This window comes from Megascapheus bottae, chromosome 11 (assembly GCF_031878675.1).
Source record: "Megascapheus bottae isolate mThoBot1 chromosome 11, mThoBot2.hap1, whole genome shotgun sequence".
NCBI lineage: Eukaryota > Metazoa > Chordata > Mammalia > Rodentia > Geomyidae > Megascapheus > Megascapheus bottae.
The window spans coordinates 38,492,462-38,506,558 of NC_143519.1; positions in this window are offsets into that span (position 1 = coordinate 38,492,462).

The window sequence follows — 14,097 nt, forward strand, 5'->3', positions numbered from 1 at the left end:
GGAGTTTGGCCTAGTGGTAGAGTGCTTGCCTAGCATGCACGAAGACCTGGGTTCGATTCCTTGGTACCACATACATAGAAAAAAGCTGGAAGTGGTGCTGAGGCTCAAGTGGTAGAGCTCTAGCCTTGAGAAAGTCTAAGGACAGTGCTCAGGCCCTGAGCTCAAGCCCAGGACTGGCAAAAAAAAAAAAAAAGCCATCCCTCAACAACCAGATTAACTTAACTATGTTCTTTCACGGGATGAGGTAGGGTGAAAACCTTCATTCATTATTAGAGTCAGGACTTGCTCCCACAAAACCTATTTAAGGAAACCTGCATAATTGAACATAGAATTAGGAAAATCCCATTTGCTAACCATTATGAAACAGGATTACAGATACCTCCAGCATAGCATGTCCAAATGAAATCATCTCCTCTTCCCTGCCACCATTAACCCCAAACTATCCCTCTGACAGCTATTTTAAACTCAACAACTAAGAGTGCAGACTCAAAATATAAGTCATTCTAAGACTTCTTATTTCTCCCTCCTGATACCCATTTACCAAGCACTATTCACTCTTCCTTCTAAATATTATTGAATTATTCTTTTACTTCACTAGAACAGATACAATGCTCTGTCCATGAGCTCTCTGCTGACTTCTGAGTCCACCCTGGCACAAGACACTTCTGCTTGCACAATGAAAGTGTCCATCTCAAGCACCCTTCTCTGTTGTTTGACATTTGCCGAGGGCTTTAGGGCCCCGCCTGGAGCTCGATCTTCCTGTACACAGAACATTGAGCAACTGGGAATTGAAGGCCTGCAGGGACAACTCTCAGTCAATAAGGGACAAGAGTTAGTAAGATGAATGCCCTAACTTTCCCATTTCTTTAAGAAACCCATTTCGAGTCACGTTCTATAAGCTTCCTTGAGGATCTTCAGTAAATCTTAGCCCCAATTGCCCACCACAGTAGTCCAACCAAGAATGCCCTTTATTTGCTTTCCAGTCTTCAGCTCCCTTTCCCATCATAATGTCATCGGCCATAGTGAAATACAGTCATGTGATAGAATCATTTCGAGTACCCCCAATGTCTTAGACTTTTAAGCCTCAAAACTATGAATGGAAGAAACCTCTATTCTCTTCAAAGCACCCAGCCACAAGTATGTGCTTAGTTACTGCAATGGAAAATGAACTAATCTAGGTTATATAATAAGTAGAACTAATAAGTACTTTATTTGTTTTTCATTTTGTAGATCTGAGTTTTAAATCGAAGGCCATGAGTATGCTAGGCAAGCAGTGTGCCACTGAGCTACCTCTCAACTTCACAATCATTTATTTGTAGTGTGTTCCAGGCACTGCAAGAAGACTTTATATTATTATCATACCCAATCTTCATAATCTTGTTTAAGTCCTCCTCTCAGTGGGAAAACTGAAGCTCAGAGGGGCAATATAATCATCTAATATACCACAGCTACTATAAGAAGGAGGAGAAATTACAATCAGAATTTGACCAATAAACGATGAGGTATATTTGTTCAAGCTTTTTGCTTCTTTCCTGGGTTCCAAACACCATTTCCTGTCTTCTTCCTGTGCATTTTGTACCTGTCTTTCCCCCTCTTACTCCATTCTCCACATTGTCATCACACTTTTTTTCAATGTCAGATCTTGCCACTCTTCTGAATAGTAACCTCAGGACTTTACCTGGGTGGGTCTTTATCTTGGCAACCCTTTGAAGGCTCCTCTCTTTCTGGTCTCAGCCTACCTGCTTCCTTCCTAGCTTGTCCTAACACTCTCCTGTGGCTCTTGAAACTTTCTGGGTCTCACTTCCACATGCTATCTCTTTTGCTTGGAATGACATTATTTCCTCTTCCCTTTCTATCACTGCCCTTTCTCTGGCTCTCTTATCCTTCAAGAATCACTTCACCAGAGAAGACACGTGTGCTGTGCTCTCAGCCACCAGCCAGGCAGGACTGCCTGTCCCTCCTATGTGGTCCTATGTGACCAAACTGAAGACAGTTGTCACTGTACTTGTCTCTCTTCCCACACCAGCCTATGAAGCCAAAGACTGTATCTTTCATCTCTGTATCTCCCATACCAAGGCCACTGGCTGGTACATAATAGAAATTCATGAAATTGAAATTTCTGAATGGAGTGATTCACAAAGCCAAGACAAAAGGTCATGGTTATCTAGCACAGACAGAGTCAGCGTCCACAAATCATACTATCTCCCCATAGGATGTCTGGACTAAAGATGCCTCCTAGTCGGACCCTTACCAATGGATTCAGCATCTTATCCACCGTGGTGACCTTAATGAGTCTGGAGAGGTGGAGGATACAGAAGCAGGAACCACCTTGGCCAAGTCATCTTCCAGCTAAAGGTCCAAGCCCTCCCTGGCCTCCAGTCTTTGCATAACAGCATCTCTTTTGGCTCAACTTGAGATTTCTGGAAGTTTATGAGGACCACATAGCTAGAGATTTGATTTAGATCCCTTTTGGTACCTAAGTCCTCATGGCCTAAACAATCCAGATGATTCTCAGATATCCAGATAACTGCAAGAATGATGAAGGCATCGAGTCATTTTCAGTGTTAAATATTGTCTAGCAATCTCTTAATTTTTACTGAAGATTTTGCCAAATTTTCTGCCTTCAAATTCTAACAAAGTAGTTACAGAAGGGTGAGGACTTGGATCTAATGAATGTCACTAGGTTATCAGAGGAAGGACTGGGTAGCTGGGGGTAAAGTAGGGGAGGTAGAATCTCATTTTCATTCAGTAAGTGCCTTTCAGCCACCACTTAACCACCTGTGATTCACTCTGCTTCCCAGCCAAAGCCCTTAATCACCGCCCTCACTGGAGGTCTCCCTGGAGGAGCTAATGAAGATGCTTAGATGCCTCCAAGAATGCTAAAGACACAGCCAGCAGCCAACTCCCTGTGCTAAAGAAATTCAGTATCACCACTCTGCTCTTGATATTCATCCCTGGGCACCTGGAGATACATCTCTCAAACTATGTGACATGGAAAAGCTAGTATAAAACACATCCTACACCATTTCATGGAGAGTTGAAGGTACACATAGGGGATCCCTTAAAAATTTTTCAGGAATCCTTTAGTTCCTCACAATTTCTGACTATTGTCTTAAGTTGAATGTTCATTTCTTAAGTCAAGCTCCCAAGAAGCATAATCTAAGATCCACGGGAATCATATGCTGAAGATGAGTTCTTCAGAGGGGAGAGAAGCAAGGAAAACAGAACAGGGGAAGAAAGTTCCATGGGTGGACATCTTAGTTTCTATCTGGTCCTCAAATGGAGCTCTGAAACATACATTGGTCCCCTGTTGGCACAAGGGACTGGGGAAAAGAGACAGTGGTGCATTGCATGACCTCTTTAGGCAAGAGATTGCGCGGATTTAGCTGATGGTGGTTCTGACACGGAGAAGGCCACCACGAGTCATTAACAGTCAGTTTTCACAGTACCAGCAAGAACAGAGAGAGGGTTAATACTCGGTGGGCAAGGCACCAAGAGAAAGCACTCCATCTGTGGTTCTCAAATCACAATCACCTTACAGAGATTGTTAAAACATAAAACACTGGGCTTTTTATGGGTTTCTAATGCAGTAAGCTTAGGATTGTGGGGGGGGTCCTCAAATTTAGAGTTCTAACCAATTCACAGCTGATGCTGACACTGTGGTCTCAAGACCACACTTTGAGAATCTCAGTGCCACAGAAACGATTGTTGACTTTAGGCATACTGTCTTATCCTGCTTTGATTTAGTCAAGTTACACACACACACACACACACACACACACACACACACACACACAACATATTTCTACTCTTCAGTCTCTGTCTCTAGAATACTCAATTCAGTAATGTACATAAACACAAAGCACATGCACAGAACCCCTGAGGATAAAATAGAGATTAGAGCTAAAAATGCCAGCCCTGTCTCATCTGTTGTTGTCCCAATGCATCATCCACATGTCATCTTTCCTTCTTCCCTCCCCAGCACACAGGTGGAGATGGGAGAGGATCCCAAGGGGCAGGGAGAAGTGTGATGATAAGAAGCCCCATGGTGCACAGAGATGGTTAGGCGGGGTCTGAAGCCTATGACCGCGCTGAGTGATACAGTGTCAAAAACTCAACAACAGGGCATGTCCAGAAAGGATTAGGATATGAAATGTTTGGATTGGGTGCAGTAATAATGGAAATCTGGTAAATGATTGATGATGTAAGATACTTAAAACATAGATGAGCCGTCTCGAAAGACAGTAATTCACCAGGCACTGATGCTCACACCTGGAATCCTATCTACTCAGGAGGCTGAGAATTGAAAATGGTGGTTCAAAGCCAGTTTGGAGAGGCAAGTATGTGAGTGTCTTATCTCTAATCAAACACCTGAGAACTGGAAGTAACACTGACTCAAAGTGGTAGAGCACCAGCCTTGAGTGAAAGAGCTCAGGGACAGCACCCAGGCCCTGAGGTCAAGCCCCACAACCAGCAACAACAAAGTCAATAGTTTCTTATCCCTGGAAACTTTAAGCCCAAATTAGACAATCAGCCAATGGGTAAAGGAGAAAGCCAAATTTTGAGTTGTATCAAACAGCTTTCCTCCAAAATACAAGAGTTGATGAGGACAATCATTAGTTTTAGATATCAACTTGCCTGGGCTAAGGGATGCCTAAATAGTTGGTAAAATATTATTTCTGGATATATCTATCAGGGTATTTCTACAAGAAATTAGCATTTCAATTGACAATCCTATGTGAACTGATGGCCAGTGGTGACCACTATCCAACCCAAAGAGAATAATTTTAAAACTTAGGGAAAGACTGAGGTTTAGCTCAGTGATAGAACATTGCTTAGCATGTACAAGGTTCAATCCTCACCATTGAAAATAAGTGAATAAACAAATAAAAACAAAAGGCACAAAAAGGTGAGTTTTATCCCTTCTCATGCTAAAACATACATCTTCTCCCTGAGCCTGCTTATACCTTCATTCTCAAGCTGTCAGCCTCTGACTGTATTTCCTGGCTCCTCAACTTGAAGATGATATATTATGGAGTTTCCATCATAGCATGAGTCAATTTTCATGATAAGTCTCTACTTATATCACACACACACACACACACACACACACACACACACACACACACACATCATATTGGTTCTATTTCTCTGGAAATTCTAATCGAATGACTTTAGGCAAATTCCTGGCATGGCTCTTCCTCCACTCTAAATTTTTGTTGTTGCTTTGGTTTTGTGTGTGTGTGTGTGTGTGTGTGTGTGTGTGTGTGTGTGTGTGTGCGTGTATGTTGGTCTTGGGGTTGAATTCAGGGCCTGAACTCTGAGCTTTTCTGCTCAAGACTAGTGCTCTACCACTTTGAGCTACAGTTCCATTTTGAGTTGTCCGGTGGTTAACTGGAGATAACAGTCTCATAGACTTTCCTGTCAGGGCTGTCCCCAAACCAGGATCCTCAGATCTCAGCTCCTAAGTAGCTAGAATTACAAAGCATGAGCTACCAGCATTGTGCTCACTCTAGATGCTTTGATGATCTTGCCCTACTTTACCTGATTCCCAAATGATAGAAAGCTGAGCCCTCTTACCTTACTTCAGGTGGGTTGTAGGATATATATTCTGTATATTCTGTATGTTGTTCTGAAAAGAGTCAGATTAATTCCTGTTTCCCCTGGTTTGGTGATTGGCTGAACTGGGAGACTTGATTGGTTATTTTCTCCTTTTATGGTATAGAGCCCAACTCTTCCCCTGTGAAATTGATTTTGATAAGGGATTTTCCAAGCCACTTTCTTTCATTTCTAAAACCATCATCCCTGTGAAGTTGAGTGGCCCCATCTTGCAGAGATAGAGACTAAGATTGAGAGGTTATCTCAAGCAGCCAGCCTCTGCATCCCTCCCTTTGGCCTTCTACCCCCGCCCCCCGCCTTTAATGTGTATTAAATGGGAATATTTATTCAGCATAAGTCTCTGGAATTATGTTCACTGTAAATCACTTAAGAATTGAGTCACAGGGGTTGTGTTTTGGCCGACCTCCTGCATTCACTCATCCTTGAGCCATGTTCTAGAATACAAAAGCACTTTGACTCACTTCTCTTCAGCTACACTAATCAGAGAAGCCCACTGCTCCTGCCATTTGCTGAGCAATCTAATGGAAATTTCTAGGCTGAGGGCAGTCGGTTCAGATGCAGCTAAAAACAAAAACAAACAAATAAAAAACTGTTAGGCAGTCTGACTTGTAGCTGTAGAGATGTGAGAGGGAATACACACACACACACACACACACACACACACACACAACTGGGCTGTTGGTGCTTGCTTTTCCTCCTGAAGCTGTGGCTACAGACAATTGCCATTTTTTTGGGCAGGCTATCAGTGTGAGGACTGCTATGTTTACATGAAACCAGCCAGCCAAAGAGGAATGGACAAGTCTGGACAATGCATGGAAAGCTGGTCTAAAAGGAGCATCTACACATAACTGGAGCTGGAAAAGTAACATTTCCTGAACTCCTCTTAGAAAATTCCTCCATGTAGTTGGCATGCTGGGCCAACGAACCAAGCAGGAGGAGGCTGGCTGCTGCACTGCCTTTTACGGAAAATCTGCCCATTCATTGTGTTGCTTTTGTATGCTGAATGAATAGGCAGGGGTGGGGAGAGCTGAACCGTGGGAAGAAAGATTATCCTCCATTGCCCTTTCCTTACATCATGCTCTGCCATTCTTCAAAATAAATGTGAAATGAATATTTAAAGAATTACAGGCTTCGGGGACTTAAATCTTACTTGTGATTTTTTTCTTTTATTTAAATAGATCTACAATAAATATGACAAAACATTAACATTTGTCAATTCTGTTTAGTGGGACAATACAAGTGCTTGTTTTATATATATTTTTTTTTAATTTTTCAACTACAATGAAAGAGTACTGTTCTGAAGGCTCATTTATCAGCGTTCCCATAATTTCCATGAGTCTTTAGTCCCTCAGATCTCATCTCTCTACTCTACCACCCATGTTTTCCCCCCAACTGAGCACCTACCATTTGGGATAGGAGATAGATTATGGGCGAATGCTAATCATACTCACAAACCTGGAGCAAGAAATGTATGGCTCAAGTGGCAGAGTGCTGAAGGCTCTGTCTTCAATCCCCTGAAACAAACACACACACACACACACACACACACACACACACACACACACACCAGCAATATTACTCCATTACTCTAAAGCAAAGAGGATACAGAGGGAAGGAAGCAAGCACCCTTAGAGAACAGTGCTTCTGCTCCAATGGGCTTAGAACCTAGGTCAGGATCTGGGAGACTTCTTAGACAGCTCTGACAACATAGGATGATCCATAGGCAGCCTATTCAGGGCCCTTTTTGTGAGTAGTTTCTTCGTGATGGGCACACCCAGTCTATTACAGTCTGATCCTGCAAGTATACAGAGTTTCTTTTGGTTGTAAGAGGCCTTATCCTAACCTTGATACAAAAGGCCATATAGTATGACGCTGAATGAAAGGATCTCTAGGATATAGAAACATAAGCCATATAATGAATGATTGTTGTTCTTAAGGTACTATGTTATCTCTCATCTCTGTTGCTGTCCCTTGGTTATCTCATATTGTTACAGTATCTCACTTGTTACCTCATATATCATATATATTTGTATTTGGTTATTTGAAATTGGATAGGGAAGGAGGGAAAACAAGATGAGGGGGAGGGAAATGAGGACCAAGACATGTGAAAGGGTATCAATGTATGGAAATTAATGCACCATCTATCTGGCAAATATCATGTAACCCTTCTATTAATTACAATAAAAAAATATATGAAAAAAAAGAGGCCTTATCCTTCATCCCACCAGACATCTCAAGAAGAGAATTTAGATTGTGGTCACAGAGAGGGCTGGCTCTCAAGCTATTAAGTCTGAACATCAAAGATTCTAGGTGGAGCCGGGCTCTGGTGGTTCACGCCCATAGTCCTAGCTACTTAAAAGAGGCTGAGATCTGAGAATCAGGTTCAAAGCCAGCCCAAGCACAAAAGTCCCTGAGACTCTTATGTCCAGTTAACCACCAGAAAACCAGAAGTGGCGATGTGGCTCAAGGGATAGAGTGCTAACCTTGAGCTAAAGAGTATTCAGTATATGTTAGTACATTGTTATTAAATATAACAAAGAATTTGGAATAAACAGACCCAGAGTTCAAGCCCCATGCACAAGCCAAAAAAAAAAAGTTCTAAATGGGCTTCAAGTAACTCTCATGAGGTAGAATCTTAAAACAGTGATTTTAAAAATATAATCATTGGGCTCTTGGAGAGTCCCTAGAATCTTCCGGAAGATTCATAAGAGCAAAACATTGTTCATAATTGCTAAGTTTTGAATGTGGCTTGTCTCCCAAAGCTCATGTGTTGGGAGCTTGATATTCAGTTTGGCAGTGCAGAAATGGGATGGAAACTTTGTCCCTGCATCCCTGCAGTTGTGCTCTCAAAGGATCCCTGCCTTTGTTTCTCTCTGTCTCTGTCTCTGCCTCTGTCTTGTATCTCCTCCTCTCTCCTGCCATCTCCATAAGGTTCTCATCAGAGTTAACACTGTGTGGTTTACATTTTCAGCTTCTGTGGTATGAGCTCTTTTCTTTATAAACGTTTGACTCCTCCACGTTAGTTAGTCATCTTCAGGGATTTATGCTTGCTAGACTGGTACTCTACCAGTTGAGCCATACCAGTCCTGCTTTTTGCTGGTTATTCTGGAGTTGGAGTCTAACAAATTTTCTGCCCAGAAAAAAACACAAGTCTCCAGATCTCTGCCTCCTGGGTAATTAAAGTTACAGGCATGATTCACCAGTGCCCTGCAAGTGTTGTGGTAGGTTTTTGTTGCTGTTGTTGTTGTTGTTATTTGTTTTTTAGTTAATAATGCTTTACTACTGTTCTAAGTCTGCTGGAAATGTGGCACTTGTTTATAATCTCAGCATTTGGGAGGCAGAACGGGACTGAGTTCAAGATCAGCCTGTGACCAAAAGAAGGAAGGGAGGGAGGGAGGGAGGGAGGGAGGGAGGGAGGGAAAGAAAAGGGAAGTGAGGGAATGGGAGACAAGGAAAGGGAAGGAAAGGGGAGATGAGGGCATTTGAGGGGAGAAGAAAAGAAGGGATAGGAGGAGAGGAGAAGGAGGATTAAACCATTATGCCCTTGCACAAATTAAGGCAAGAGCACCCAACTACTAATAACTGTACTCCTTGTATTTCATAGAAACTGTTCTCAAGAATAAGCTTAATTAAGCTGTAGTATTACTTTTTCCTAAAACCTAGCCATTGTGTTTGCATTTTAAACCTTGTACGTAAACAAAAAATCAGAAGTATGCATAGCACCACTGTTACGGTCCAGGTTAGATGAGTGCCTCCAGCTAAACACACACGCATGAATGCTTGCATTAAAACTGAGCTCGCTGTCTCTCCATTTAACTGGGAGGAATGACTAAGCAGGCAGACTATTCAGGTTTGGTATTTGAAAATAATCAACGCGCGCCTGTCATTTTGAGGGAAACAGTGATGATGCCTGGCCTAATATGTTTTAAACTCTTAAGAGAAAGCTAGAACATGAGAAAACCCCAAAGCATGACCAACTACCCACCATTTAAGTATTTTCTCAGTGAGATGAATGACCATATGAACAAGTACAGATGTCTCAAACCTGAGTGAATTCAGTGGATGATGAGAAAGTCATGCTGAGGTACATGGCCAATTCAAGGTGCAAAATACAGAACCTTCTTCTGCTATCATGTGAGCACCAAGAAACAAGACTATGTTTTCCCCCATATTTTGTGTCCATTACAGGGCCTAGAACAGCAACATGCAACCAATATTTGAGGGTGGCTTTTTTGTTTTGTTTTGTCTGTGTGTTTAGCAGTACATGCTCTCCTACAATTATCTTTGTCAACACATAATATATGTGTCTTCTCAGTGCTATCAGTTCTTTAAGATAATTAAGGCATTGGTTGAGCCTACTGCCTTAATACTTGCTTTGCAATTTGAAAAAACAATTTCACCAAAAATAGCTTAAGGTAGAGTAATTGGTTTTAATGTAACAGAGAATGAGAAGTTCACTAATACACTTTGAGAATCCATACTGCAGATAATCTTTAAGAAACTACCTTAGCCAGATAAGATGGTACACAGTTTTAATCACAATGCTCAGGAAGCTCGGATAAGAAGATCCTAATAGTCTGGGCTGCGTGGTAGGACCTGTCAAAAAGAAAAAAAGGAAGACATATGCAGATAGATGGATATACATCACTTATATATCTAGTATATATTCTTATATATAATATATATATACTTTTAATGTAAATTTATATATATCACTTATATACTGTGTAGAGGATTACCAACATAACACATTATAACTTAAGAGGCCACAATTACATGAAAAAACTTACTAAAACATTTTTCCCTTTGCCAATTACATAGCTATGTGATATTGAATTTTCCTCATATACTTAAACCAAAACAACATATTACAACAGTTCATGCAGGAGCAATTATGAGAATCCAATTATCTTCTTTTAAGCTAGGGTATAAACAAATTTGCTAAAATGTAAAACAATGCCATCCTCATAATATTGTTGTTTAGAAAATATAGTTATTTTCACAATAATTTCTATGTTTTAATATGTATTGGGCTTATTTTTATTTTAAATTAGGTAACTGATATACTTTTAAATTTTTCCATTCTGGTTTCTAATAAATATACAGAAATATAATTTAGAGCAAAGCAAATTATTGACGTTCTCGGTAATTTTAAAGAGTATAAAGACCAGAAATTTTGGAGAACAAGCAAATTGCAGCATTATTTGAAAATCAATTAATAACATCAGTCTTTAATTATATATGAATAGCCAGTATATATTTATTATTTGCAGGCACTATTATACATTGTCTTTCAACATGCATCTCTACTAGATAAGTACCATTATTTTCTTTTGGATGGTGAGGAAAATGAGGCATAGAAAGGTTAAGTAAACTTCCCCAGTTCAAATAGCTACTGAATGAAAGAACTGGGACTTGGACATAGGGAGTTTGGCTCCTAGACTCTCAAGCCTTCTATCATCAAAGTTTGTTGGGTTTTGTGTTAGTAATAATTAGTCTGATCGTAAACTGGATTCTAGTTTTAAGTTATACTCTTTCCTTCTGTTATCCTTTTATAAGATCTTGTTTAATATTACATCTTCAGTGTGCCATGAGATGGAGTCCAGACAAAAATAAATGGTATTAGCCAGGTGCTGGTGGTCTGTAATCCTGTAATCCTAGCTATTCAGGAGGCTGAGATCTGAGGATAGTAGTTCAAAGACAGCCCAGGCAGGAATGTCGGTGACACTCTTATCTCCAATTAAACACCAAATTGCTGGAAGTGGAGCTGTAGCTCAAGTGGTTGAGTGCTAGCTTTGAACAGAAAAGCTCAGAGACCTAGGCACAGGGGCTCATGTCTGTAATCCTAGCTACTCAGGAAACTGAGATCTGGGGATCCAGGTACAAAGCCAGCCCAGGCACTAAAGAATGTGAAACACTTATCTTCAAATAATGGGAAGTGGGGCTGTGATTCCAGCAGGGTAGTAGTCTTGAATTGAAGAGCTGAGGGACAGTACCCAGGCCCACAGTTCAAGCCCCCATGACCCACAAAAACAAAAAACGCTCAGGGACAGCGCTCAGGCTCTGAGTTTAAGCCCCAGGACTGGCACATGCACACACACACACACACACACACACACACACACACACACACACACACACGAATGGTATTAATGGAGAGAGTGATACCACCCCCATCTCTATAATAGAAACTCACAAAGCTCAGGAGAGTAAGAGCTTCTTTCCACCTTCTTTCCTGAGCCCAATATGCCTTGCTTTGGAGACAGTGTAGAGGATTCCTATTACATTAAAGTAAAATGACACTTCCCTACTTGTGGATCACAATTCTCAAAAAACCATGACAATCTAATTGAAGGGGATAAAATAAATGTATGAAAAACAAGTAGAACAGATGACAGCATCTAATTAAGTGCTAAATTAACCTGAGTGATTTTTTTTTACTTTCTCTTAGGTGATTCAGAAATATTTTGGGGCCTACAGTGCCTCTGAGCCATAATTAAGCATAATAATTATTATTGTACTCCTGGTGCCATAGAATTCTGAGTTGTCCTTTTACATCTTAATTTTGCCCACTCTTCCCCTTTTGCTGATAATCCTGGACAGGATTCTCAGCTCTCCTTACACCCACATAAAGGGCTCTTTTCAGAGTGAGTTTGCTGCATCGCCATTGGTTCCCAGCCCCGTGTTAAGAGAGGCTTGTTCTGTGCACCACTGGGATATTGTTGAGGAGATTTGTGCATCCCTCAGTGATGCCTGGCCAACAATGAATGGACTTATTAGAGCTACTGGTCTATTTTCCTTTCATGTACATCATGGATCTAGTGCCTGACCAGGTTTCCCTTTCTGTTTTGACATATTGATATTTACAGTTAAGTTGAGGGCTTATCCTGGGGGCTTATCCTGTTACCTGTGGCCTTCCTGGTGTAGGTTTCCATTTTGACCCAATTCCCAGCAACTTTTTCCTCTTGTTGCTAATTGTAATGATGCTCTTATAATTTAGTCATTCTTGAAAACCCAGCATAAATCCTTGCAGGAGTAAAGTGGGTTATAAATATAACTATTTCTGCTCTGCTATGAAGTTTCAACATGGCCTTAAGCAAGTCCTTCAAATCCCTGGGCTTCTTACTTGTGAAATACTTGCCTCTAGGGTGCCTTCCAGCTCTAACACTTTATGATTCTTACTAGCAGATAATAGAGAGTTATGGTTAAGATAATGTTTTAGGGCAAGGATTACAAACTGAGATGTGCACAGAAGATGTGTTTGATGTCGTCCTTCTTAGATGTTATCAATCAATGGATGCCTGGAAATAAGTACTAAGAGTAGAAGGTAAAAACATTTCCTTCACAATTCTTTCCTCTGGTTCTTGTGGGAGGTGGGCAGGACCATTTTGCAATGACTAGTGAATGCTCCCTGGGTGCAAGGCAGGATGCTGGGGGCAGAGAGGGAAAATAGAATACATAACAGTGTCTCACTTGATAAGAAAGTTAGCAAGTAGCCAGCTAAATAGAGAGCCCACAGAGTGAGAGAAGATCTTCACTAACCATACAACAGACAAAGGCCTCATATCTAATATATATCTACAGCTAAAAAAAATTAAATCAGTCCAAAACTAATCTCCAAAGAAACAACCATCCTATTAAAAGATGGGCCAACAATATAATGAATGATTGTTGTTCTTAAGGTACTATGTTATCTCTCATCTCTTTTGCTGTCCCTTGGTTATCTCATATTGGTACAGTATCTCACTTTGTTACCTGATATATCAGATATATTTGTATTTGGTTATTTGAAATTGGATAGGGAATGGGGGAAAACAAGATGAGGGGTGGGGGTGAGGGGGAGGAAAATGGGGACCAAGACATGTGAAAGGGTATCAATGTATGGGAATTAATGCACCATCTGGCAAATATCATGTAACCCTTCTATTAATTTCAATAAAAAATATATGAAAAAAAAGATGGGCCAACAACTTAGCAAGACTTCTCTGAAGAAGAAATAGAATGGCCTATAGATACATGAAGAAATGATCCCCATCTCTGGCCATAAAAGAAATGCAAATCAAAACAACTCTGAGATTCCATCTCACTCCAGTTAGAATGGCTATGGTCAAGAAATCTAATAACAACAGATGCTGGCAGGGATGTGGCCAGGAGGGATCACTACTACATTATTGGTGGGAGTGTAAACTCATTCAACCACTATGGAAAGCAGTATGGTGGTTCCCCAAAGGACAAAACATAGAGCTTCCCTATGACCCAGCAATTCCACTACTCGCCATTTATCCATTCCTCCAGAAACAAGGACATACTAAATCCACTAGCACAACAATGTTCATTGCAGCAAAGATATGGAACCAACCCATATGTCCCTCGGTTGATGAGTGGATCAACAAGATGTGGTATTTATACACAATGAAATTCAATGCTGCCATCAGAAAGAACAATATTGCCCCATTTGTAAGGAAATGGAAAGACTTA